Source organism: Triticum urartu, chromosome 6 (assembly GCF_003073215.2).
Source record: "Triticum urartu cultivar G1812 chromosome 6, Tu2.1, whole genome shotgun sequence".
Taxonomy (NCBI): Eukaryota; Viridiplantae; Streptophyta; class Magnoliopsida; order Poales; family Poaceae; genus Triticum; species Triticum urartu.
Genome location: NC_053027.1, coordinates 253,923,232 through 253,933,418, shown reverse-complemented (window position 1 = coordinate 253,933,418; position 10,187 = coordinate 253,923,232).

The following is a 10,187-nucleotide window of genomic DNA, read 5'->3' as shown; positions in this document are numbered from 1 at the left end:
GCCTTGGACGAAATATACAAGATGCCACTTCATAAATTTTGTCCAGAGGTTATTCTAGGTGCTGCGTCACCTTATTTTTGGGCCAGGCCCATGTAATTTCGAAATACTTGATTATAGGCTATTTTTAGAGTCCGTATGTGTGGGGAAACAAGAGTTAGGGTTGGTTTCGGGCCCCTCCTCCAAGGGCCACGAAATTCCCCCCTCTCTCCTCCATATATATAGCCCTTAGGGCATCGTTTAGAATTTGGGTTTTGTTAGATTAAAAGTTCGCCATAGCTGCAACTTCGTGTACTTCGTTCGTGTTCAACGACCAGACAAAGGCGTCACAGAACCCCACGTTCATTAATAAAGCTTTCCTCTTATATTCGCAATATCCAGATTGCAATCTCAGTTTCTTGCTTGTTCTTCATTTGCTCGCAGGAAACAGACCCTCGTGGTCAGGTTGATCGTGCTCCGGCGTTGTCAATAACCCCTTGGAAGTTGGTTTAGCGATTGCTGAGGCGCGACGTCTCACACGTTCGTAGTCGGATCGTCAAGGTCGACTCCCACGGAAAATGATAGCCACCATCTCATTGAAACATCGGGACACCTTCGCCTCTATCAACCACCACAAGAACAGACACATAGATCAAAAATATCACCTGATACGAAAGATTGTAAAGAGTGGTGATATATAATTGTGCAAAATTCACATGGATGCAAATGTTGTAGATCCGTTGACTAAGCCGCTTCCACAACCCAAGCATGAGGGTCATGCTAGAGCTATGGGAATATGGTATCTATCTGATTAACTCTAGTGCAAGTGGGAGACTGTTGGAGATATGCCCTAGAGGCAATCATGTATGATGATATTTCATATGTGTTTGTGAATAAAGATAGTCCTTGGACATTATCAATGTGTGCATCAGCAAGTATGTGACTTGTTTGTGGGACTATGCATTGCTTGATGAGTGTCCGAAAAGGTCCGTGGTCGAAGGGGCTGTGTGAAGGCGCAGCCGACTAGACTAGCATATGACACAGTGGATGGCTAAGTCCCACTAGCCATGAAGCATTGTATGCTAGCTGGATAATATGGACTCGGAAGGATCTGGTCAGATTCGACATATCGGATCCGAGTCCAGATAAGGTCCGAGTCGGACTGTAACGCCCCAAAACCCGTGCGCCAGGTGTCTTCCAGTTATTCGCTGTTGTTGCCTTGTCATTTGTTTGCGTGTCATGCATTTCATATCATGTCATCATGTACATCGCATTCGCATACGTGTTCGTCTCATGCATCCGAGCATTTTCCCTGTTGTCCGTTTTGCAATCCGGCACTCCTACGTCCTCCGACGTCCCCCTTTTGTCTCTTTCCGTGTGCGGGTGTTAAACATTCTCGGATTAGACCGAGATTTGCCAAGCGGCCTTGGTACACTACTGGTAGACCACCTGTCAAGCTTCGTGCCATTTGGAGTCCGTTTGATACTCCAACGGTTAACAGGGGAACTGTAAAGGCCTCGTGTGTGTTGCAGCCCAACACCCTCCAAAGTGGCCCAAAACCCATCCAAAGCCCTCCATCCTCTCGGTCGTTCGATCACGATTGCGTGGCCGAAAACCGCACCTCATTTGGACTCTCCTAGCTGCCTCTACCTATATATATGTGTGCCTCCCCGAAATTTTCGCGGATGAAACCCTAACCTCCTTCCACCTCGCGTCGCCGGACAAATCCTCCCACGCCCGGACATGTCCGCCTTCGCACCCGAGCCAATCGCGTGTTTCCACGTCACCACCATCGGCTCCTCTCTCTCTCCTCCACCGCCGCGGCCCGCGGAGCCCGCGCGAGGCCCGCCCGAGCCAGGATCCCGCGCCGCCGCCCGCGGGTATCCTTCGCCCCGTGCAGATCCACGCCGCCGCCCGGAGTTCGTCGCCTCCTCGCCACGTCACCGCACGTCACCGCACGCCTCGCCGGCGCGCACCACCGCCGCCCGCTTCGGCCGCCGCCTGCAAGCCTGCAGCGCCTCGCCGGCCTTCTAGCTCACTGGAGTGGCGCCCGAGCCCCGATCCGGCCGCCCGAGCCTCGATCTAGCCGCCAGGGCCCCTCCCCGCCTTGCCTCGACCCTCGCCAGCGCTCCTTGGCATCCGTGCCGCCGCCATGGCCTCTTGCCCATGAGGAGCACAGGAGGAGGACGAGCTCCTCTCGCGTGGGCCTCGCGGCCCAGCTCCGGCCGGCCCGGTCCACCTTCTCCGGCCCAGCTCCCTCCTCCTCAGATGGGATCGGCCCATTGGTGAGCCCCGCTCGCTATCCCGCGCCATGAGCGTCACATAATATCTTGCGCTCATCTCAGTCTTTTTTTCTAAAAACGACCAAGTCCTAAGATTCGAGATTCATGTGCCCATGTTCATCATGACATAACTTTGTGTGTGCTACTCCGTTTCATGCGCATGTTATATCAAAATGTTCATCATGATGTGCTCTTCATTTTGTTCCATTGTTCCATGCTTGTTTGAGTCCATCTTGATGTCCTAATTGTTGTTGCAAGAGTGCTATATAATGTTAGGTGTTGATTCTTATCAGTTTATGAGCATATGTCATTTTTGCCATGTTTATTGAGTGCTGCATATGAGCACGAGCTCTACATGTGTTTTGTTATATGCCATGCCATCTTTAAAGGGGTGTATGCCATGTATTAATGTGATCAATGCGGTGACTAGCACAAGCATGCAAAGTAGCTCTCGTGTTATTGTTGATTTCAGAGACTTAGAATTCACTAAGTCTTTTCCCTATTGTTATTTTTATGCCATGTATTCATGTTGCTACAGAGAGATCCATGCTTCTTTTGAGTATGTTCAGTAAGGATGATTTTGACATATGGTTATGCTCTATCCATCCATGTCCCTGTTTGCATTTATGGAGTCCCCTAGCATGGCTCAATCTTGCTATACTTTTGCTATAAAATGTTCCTGGTAGGTTCTTTACATGTTAATCAATTTTGCCAAGGTTGTTGTAGTTGATCCATTCATGCTATGAGATGGTTCTTGACATGGTTAGCTTCTTGAACATGTCTTCTTGCTGGTAGTGTGCTTAGCTTGTCATGTAATGCCTTGTGTTGAGTGCATCGAGCTCGCAAACATGCCTACATAATTCTATTTTTGCCATGTCCAGTTTTCTGCTAAGTGTGAATCTGTTAACGAAAGTTGTTATGTTTACTTGGGTGCCATCATATCTTCTGATCCTTTTTGGCTTATGGTCAATAAAGGACTTTTGTTATATGCTTTGAGTAGATTCATGCCATGCCTTTGTTTGCTATGTTCTCATCCTGTAGCATGTTGTTATCTTGCTCTAAACATGTCTTCCTGATGTTAATTCCTGGCATGTTAGTATTTTCACTAAGTCTGTGAAGCTGATATATTTTTCCCTTTTGCCATGCTTGTTTGAATCTGCTCTTGTGTGATTTAGCCGTAGCTCAGTGTTCATCTTTTGTCAAGCATCTTGAGTAGACCACTGCCATGTGCTTTGTTGCTATGTTGGAGTGCAGCAGCTCAGCTTCTTGTTGCATTTTAGATGGCATCGTGTTGTTAGTCGCAGAATCATGCCATTCTTGTTTTGCTTGCCATTTGCAAACCGTGCATCCGATTCCGGTGATCTTTATATCGATTTCGACCAAAATTAACTCATCTTTCTAGCGGCACTTGGTTTGCCAAGTTGATGCCTTGATCAATCTTTTCCTTCCAGAGCTCGCATATGCATTGCATAGCACATCCCGCATATCATGCCATGTTTTGCATCATGTTGCTTGCGCATTGCACCGTGGTTGATTATGGTTTCCTTTGCGTGTGTTCTTGCTTTGGGTAGAGCCGGGAGACGAGTACATGATCAAGGAACCCGTTGAGTACGCTTACGAGGATCAAGCTTACGTCAACTCGGAGAACTTTGCAGGCAAGATGATCATACCCTCGAAATCACTTCTATCTTTGCTTGCTAGTTGCTCGCTCTATTTCTATGCCGCGATACCTACCACTTGCTATATCATGCCTCCCATATTGCCATGTCAAGCCTCTAACCCACCTTTCCTAGCAAACCGTTGTTTGGTTATGTTACCGCTTTGCTCAGCCCCTCTTATAGCGTTGCTAGTTGCAGGTGAAGCTGAAGTTTGTTCCATGTTTGGAACATGGATATGTTGGGATATCACAATATCTCTTATTTATATTAATGCATCTCTATACTTGGTAAAGGGTGGAAGGCTCGGCCTTATGCCTGGTGTTTTGTTCCACTCTTGCCGCCCTAGTTTCCGTCATACCGGTGTTATGTTCCTTGATTTTGCGTTCCTTACGCGGTTGGGTTATAATGGGAACCCCTTGACAGTTCGCCTTGAATAAACCTCCTCCAGCAAGGCCCAACCTTGGTTTTACCATTTGCACTAACAACCTATCACCTTCCCTTGGGTTCTGCAGACTCAAGGGTCATCTTTATTTTAACCCACCCCCCTGGGCCAGTGCTTGTCTAAGTGTTGGTCCGAACTGAGTAGACTGCGGGGCTACCTCAGGGAAACTTGAGGTTTGGTTTTACTCGTAGGATGTCTCATCCGGTGTTGCCCTGAGAACGAGATATGTGCAGCTCCTATCGGGATGTCGGCACATCGGGTGGCTTTGCTGGTCTTGTTTTACCATTGTCAAAATGTCTTGTAACCGGGATTCCGAGTTTGATCGGGTCTTGCTGGGAGAAGGAATATCCTTCATTGACCGTGAGAGCTTGTGATGGGCTAAGTTGGGACACCCCTGCAGGGTTTTGAAGTTTTGAAAGCCGTGCCCGCGGTTATGGGCAGATGGGAATTTCTTAATATCCGGTTCTAGAAAACTTGACACTTAACCTAATTAAAATGCATCAACCGCGTGTGTAGCCGTGATGGTCTCTTTCCGGCGGAGTCCGGGAAGTGAACACGATTTTGGTGTTATGTTTGAACGTAAGTAGTTTCAGGATCACTTCTTGATCACTTCTAGTTCACGATCGTGCTTTGCTTCTCTTCTCGCTCTCATTTGCGTAAGTTAGCCACCATATATGCTAGTACTTGCTGCAGCTCCACCTCACTACCCTTTTTTCCTACCCATAAGCTTAAATAGTCTTGATCACGAGGGTGTGAGATTGCTGATTCCCCGTGACTCACAGATTACTTCCAAACAGTTGCAGGTGCCGATGATACCAGTGCAGGTGATGCAACCCAGCTCAAGTGGGAGCTCGAAGAAGATCGTGTTCGTTGTGTTGTTTTCGTTTCCAGTTGATCAGTAGTGGAGCCCAGTCGGGGCGATCGGGGATCTAGCATTAGGGATGGTCTTCTTTTATTTTGGTTTTGTAGTCGGGCCTTGATTGTATTCTGGATGATGTAATGCTATATTTATGTATTGTGTGAAGTGGCGATTGTAAGCCAACTCTTTATCCCTCTCTTATTCAGTACATGGGATGTGTAAATATTACCCCTCTTGCGACATGCCTACTATGCGGTTATGCCTCTAAGTCATGCTCCGACACGTGGGAGATATAGCCGCATTGTGGGTGTTACACGGACATACCTGACTAAGAGACATAGCGATAGGTCATCCTCTAGTCTCTAGTACAACATATATTCTATGTATTAAGCCCTGAGCTAGCGCATGTATTCAGGATGGTAACAGACCTGCTTTGGGCAGACCAAATGCTACTCTGTAACTGGGTACTACCTCCGTTTCAGTTTACAAGTCCTACGCGTATACCTAGGTTGCCAATTTTATCACCCTAATATAAACTATATAATACAAAAATTATACCTTTTGAAAGTAGAAACTCCGAAGTTTATGTTGGTATATTTTTTGTAATATATGACTTGTATTAGGTTGGTCAAATTGACGACCTAGGGGTACGCGCACGCCCTGTAAACTGAGAGAGAGGTAGTAATTATAAAGGTAGGTTTCAGGCTTGTTCTGACCCATGCTGCGAGACATGGTCGAGCAAGATGGGATTTTCCCCTCCGATCAGGACAGATATACTCTGGGCCCCTAGTGTGATCTAACCAAGATAAGCATGGCCATGCAACAAGGATTATGAGATAATCCGGTTTATGTTCGGCATCACTAGAATGAGAAAGAGGTCAGGCTAGCACAAGGATGATAGACCCGCCTTGAGCATGACAACATATATCGTGTGGCAAAGGGAACAGAAGTGTGACATGTTGTATAGGTTCTCCAACCGGCTTCATTGTCTACTTGGTGGTTGGCACGCCTTGCTAGAGGCCGCTACCAACCGAGCAGGTCGAATATGATCTGACCTGCGACCAAGCCAACTTGAACCTAATGGTTCGCACGCTTATGGGAAGGAACCTGTGAGGCCGGAACTGTCTCCACGAGTTAGATGTGAACCTACTCGGACTCGGATCCAGGCCAAACAGACTTTGGGCTTTAGGATCCATGTGAGGCCCAAGTGTTGAGCCCACGACGGATGCCTATAGATAGTGGAGGAGCGGCATGCTACTTATTGAGCTTGCGTTGGTTTTTCCCTTGAATAGGAAAGGGTGATATAGCAAAGTAGAGATAAGTATTTCCCTCAGTTAGAGAACCAAGGTATCAATCTAGTAGGAGAAGAATGCACAAATCACCAATGCCTGCCCAATCAATCGAACACTTGTACCCAATGCGATAAAGGGGTTGTCAATCCCTTCACGGGCACTTGCAAAGGTGAGATCTGATAGAGGAAGATAAAACTAAACAAAAGATAAAGTAAATATTCCGGGTTTTTTGGTTTATAGATCTGAAAATAAAAGATTGCAAAATAGTAGGTCGGAAACTTATATGATGGAAAATAGTCTCGGGGGAAATAGGTTTCACTAGAGGCTTCTCTCAAGATAGCAAATAATATGGTGGGTAATCAAATTATTGTCGAGCAATTGATAGAAAAGCGCAAAGTTATGCTGATATCCAAGGCAATGATTATGAAATATAGGCATCACATCCGTGTCAAGTAGACCGACTCCTGCCTGCATCCACTACTATTACTCCACATATCGACCGACTCCTGCCTGCAACTAGAGTATTAAGTTCATAAAGAACAGAGTAACGCTTTAAGTAAGATGAAATGATGTAGAGGAATAAACTCAAGCAATATGATGTAAACCCCATCTTTTTATCCTCGATAGCAACAATACAATACGTGCCTTACTACCCCTACTTTGTCACTTGGTGAGGACACCGCAAGATTGAACCCAAAGCTAAGCACTTCTCCCATTGCAAGAAAAACCAATCTAGTTGGCCAAAGCAAACCGATAGTTCAAAGATAATTACAAAGATATCAAATCATGCATAAAAGAATTCAGAGAAGATTCAAATAATATTCATAGATAAGCTGATCATAAATCCATAATTCATTGGATCTCGACAAACACACTGCAAAAGAAGATTACATCGGACAGATCTCCAAGAACATCGAGGAGAACATGGTATTGAGAATCAAAGAGAGAGAAGAAGCCATCTAGCTACTAGCTATGGACCCGTAGGTCTGTGGTAAACTACTCACGCTTCATAGGAAGGGCAATAGGGTTGATGTAGATGCCCTCCGTGATCGAATCCCCCTCCGGCAGGATGCCGAAAAAGGCCCCCAGATGGGATCTCACGGGAACAGAAGGTTGCGGCGATGGAAAAGTGTTTTCATGGGTACTTCTGGTGGTTTGGGAATATATGTGACTATATAGGAGGAAGATCTAGCTCAGGAGGTCACCCAAGGGCCCACAAGGTTGGGGCATGCCCTACCCCCTAGGCGCGCCCTCCCCCCTTGTCGCTGCCTCATGGCTCTTCTAACTTGAACTCTAAGTCTCTGGGGTGTCTTCTGGTCCAAGAAAAATCATCGAGAAAGTTTTATTCCGTTTGCACCCCATTTGGTATTCCTTTTCTACGAAACTCAAAAACAAGAAGAAAAAACATAAACTGGCACTGGGATCTAGGTTAATAAGTTAGTCCTAAAAATAATATAAAATAGCATATTAATGCATATAAAACATCCAAAACAAATAATGTAATAGCATGGAACAATCAAAAATTATAGATATGTTGGAGATGTATCACGACACACTCATTCAGTTGATAATTTCGTCACCATCACTAGGGTTTTACATGTATTGCAACTAGCCACCTCCAATTGACGCCGGTTGTGTGATCAGATCTAGCAGTCCGTTGCACGACGTTCCTTCTGCATGCGCGGAAACCGTTAGAGGTGGTGCAATTGCACTGCTCCGGCGAACCTATTCGCGAGATCCGATCAGCATGTGGGAGATCAACGAGGAGGAGATAACTCCGTAGACGCGCTGCCTCAATTCTACTTCCGCTACACGACACTGTGCGTCTAGTGGTAATGATCCGTGATCCATCTCCCGTAGCAAGCTCCTAGTTAATCTGCGCATAGGGAAATTTTTAAATTACATTCGATGCACCTAGCGTAGAACACAACACCTCAAGCTGCCAAATCTTGTTCCAAATCAGATTGTTAACTGGTGGACCGGGACCAGTTTGATTGCCTCTGAATTTATGTGCCCATTCTGCATGGAATGCAGTTTTCACCGAAAAAGTACCAATTCAAGTGTGATGCCAAGAAATAAAATCTTCAAAGGCCTCATAATTCAATCGAATTTAGAGAATCCTCCTAGTATCCACTGAAGGAAATATGCCCTAGAGGCAATAATAAAGTTGTTATTTTATATTTCCTTATTCATGATAAATGTTTATTGTTCATGCTACAATTGTATTGACCGAAAACCATAATACATATGTGAATACATAGACAAAACAATGAGTCCCCAGTGAGCCTCTACTTGACTAGCTCGTTGATGAAAGATGGTTAAGGTTTCCTAACCATGGACATGAGTTTTCATTTGATAACGGGATCACATCATTAGGAGAATGATGTGACAGACATGACCCATCCATTAGCTTAGCATGTTGATCATTCATTTTTATTTCTATTGCTTTCTTCATATCAAATACATATTCCTTCGACTATGAGATTATGCAACTCCCAGATGCCGGAGGAATACCTTGTGTGCTATCAAACGTCACAACGTAACTGGGTGATTATAAAGATGTTCGGGAACATGGTATTTCAAAAAAAAATCCTACGATCATGCAAGATCTATCTAGGAGATCCATAGCAACGAGACGGGGAGAGTGTGTCCACGTACCCTCATAGACCGAAAGCGGAAGCGTTTAGTAACGCGGTTGATGTAGTCGAACATCTTTACGATCCAACCGATCCAAGTACCGAACGTACGTCACCTTCGTGTTCAGAACACGTTCAACACAATGATGTCCCTCGAGCTCTTGATCCAGTTGAGGACGAGGGAGAGTTCCGTCAGCACGACGGCGTGGTGACGGTGATGATGAAGTTACCGGCGCAGGGCTTCGCCTAAGCACTATGACGATATGACCAAGGTTATAAACTATGGAGGGGGCACCGCACACAGCTAACATATTGTCTGTTGTGCTTTGGGGTGCCCCCTGCCCATGTATATAAAGGAGGGAGAGGAGGAGGCCGGCCATAGGGGGGCGCGCGCCATAGGGGAGTCCAACTAGGATTCCCAATCCTAGTTGGAGTCCCCTTCCTTTTTTCCGAGAGGGGGAGAGAGGGAAGGAGGAGGAGAGGGAGAAGGAAAGAGGGGGGCGCCGCCCCCTCCCTAGTCCAATTCGGACTTTCCATGGGTGGCGCGGCCACTCCTTGTGGCCCGTCTCACCTTTCGACTAAAGCCCATTAAGGCCCAATACTTCCCTCGGGGGTTCCGATAAGGGAAAACTTTGTTTTTGCCACTCTAGTTTTTGCAAACTTTGCTTATGCCACTCTAGAATTTAACATTTCACTTTTGCCACTCTTAACTTTTGACAATATATCACTTTTTTCCACTCCGTGGCAAAAGTAAAAAAACTAGAGTGGCAATTGTGATACATGTCAAAAGCTAAGAGTGGCAAAAGTGAAATGAAAAATTATCGTTTTTGCCATGGAATGGCATTTGTGATGTATTGTAAAAAGCTAAGAGTGGCAAAAGTGAGATGTCAAATTCTAGAGTGGCATAAGGAAAGTTGGCAAAAACTAGAGTGGCAAAAACAAAGTTTTCCCTTCCGGTAACCTCTCGGTACTCCGAAAAATACCCGAATCACTTCGGAACCATTCCGGTGTCCGAATATAACCTTCCAATATAACGATATTT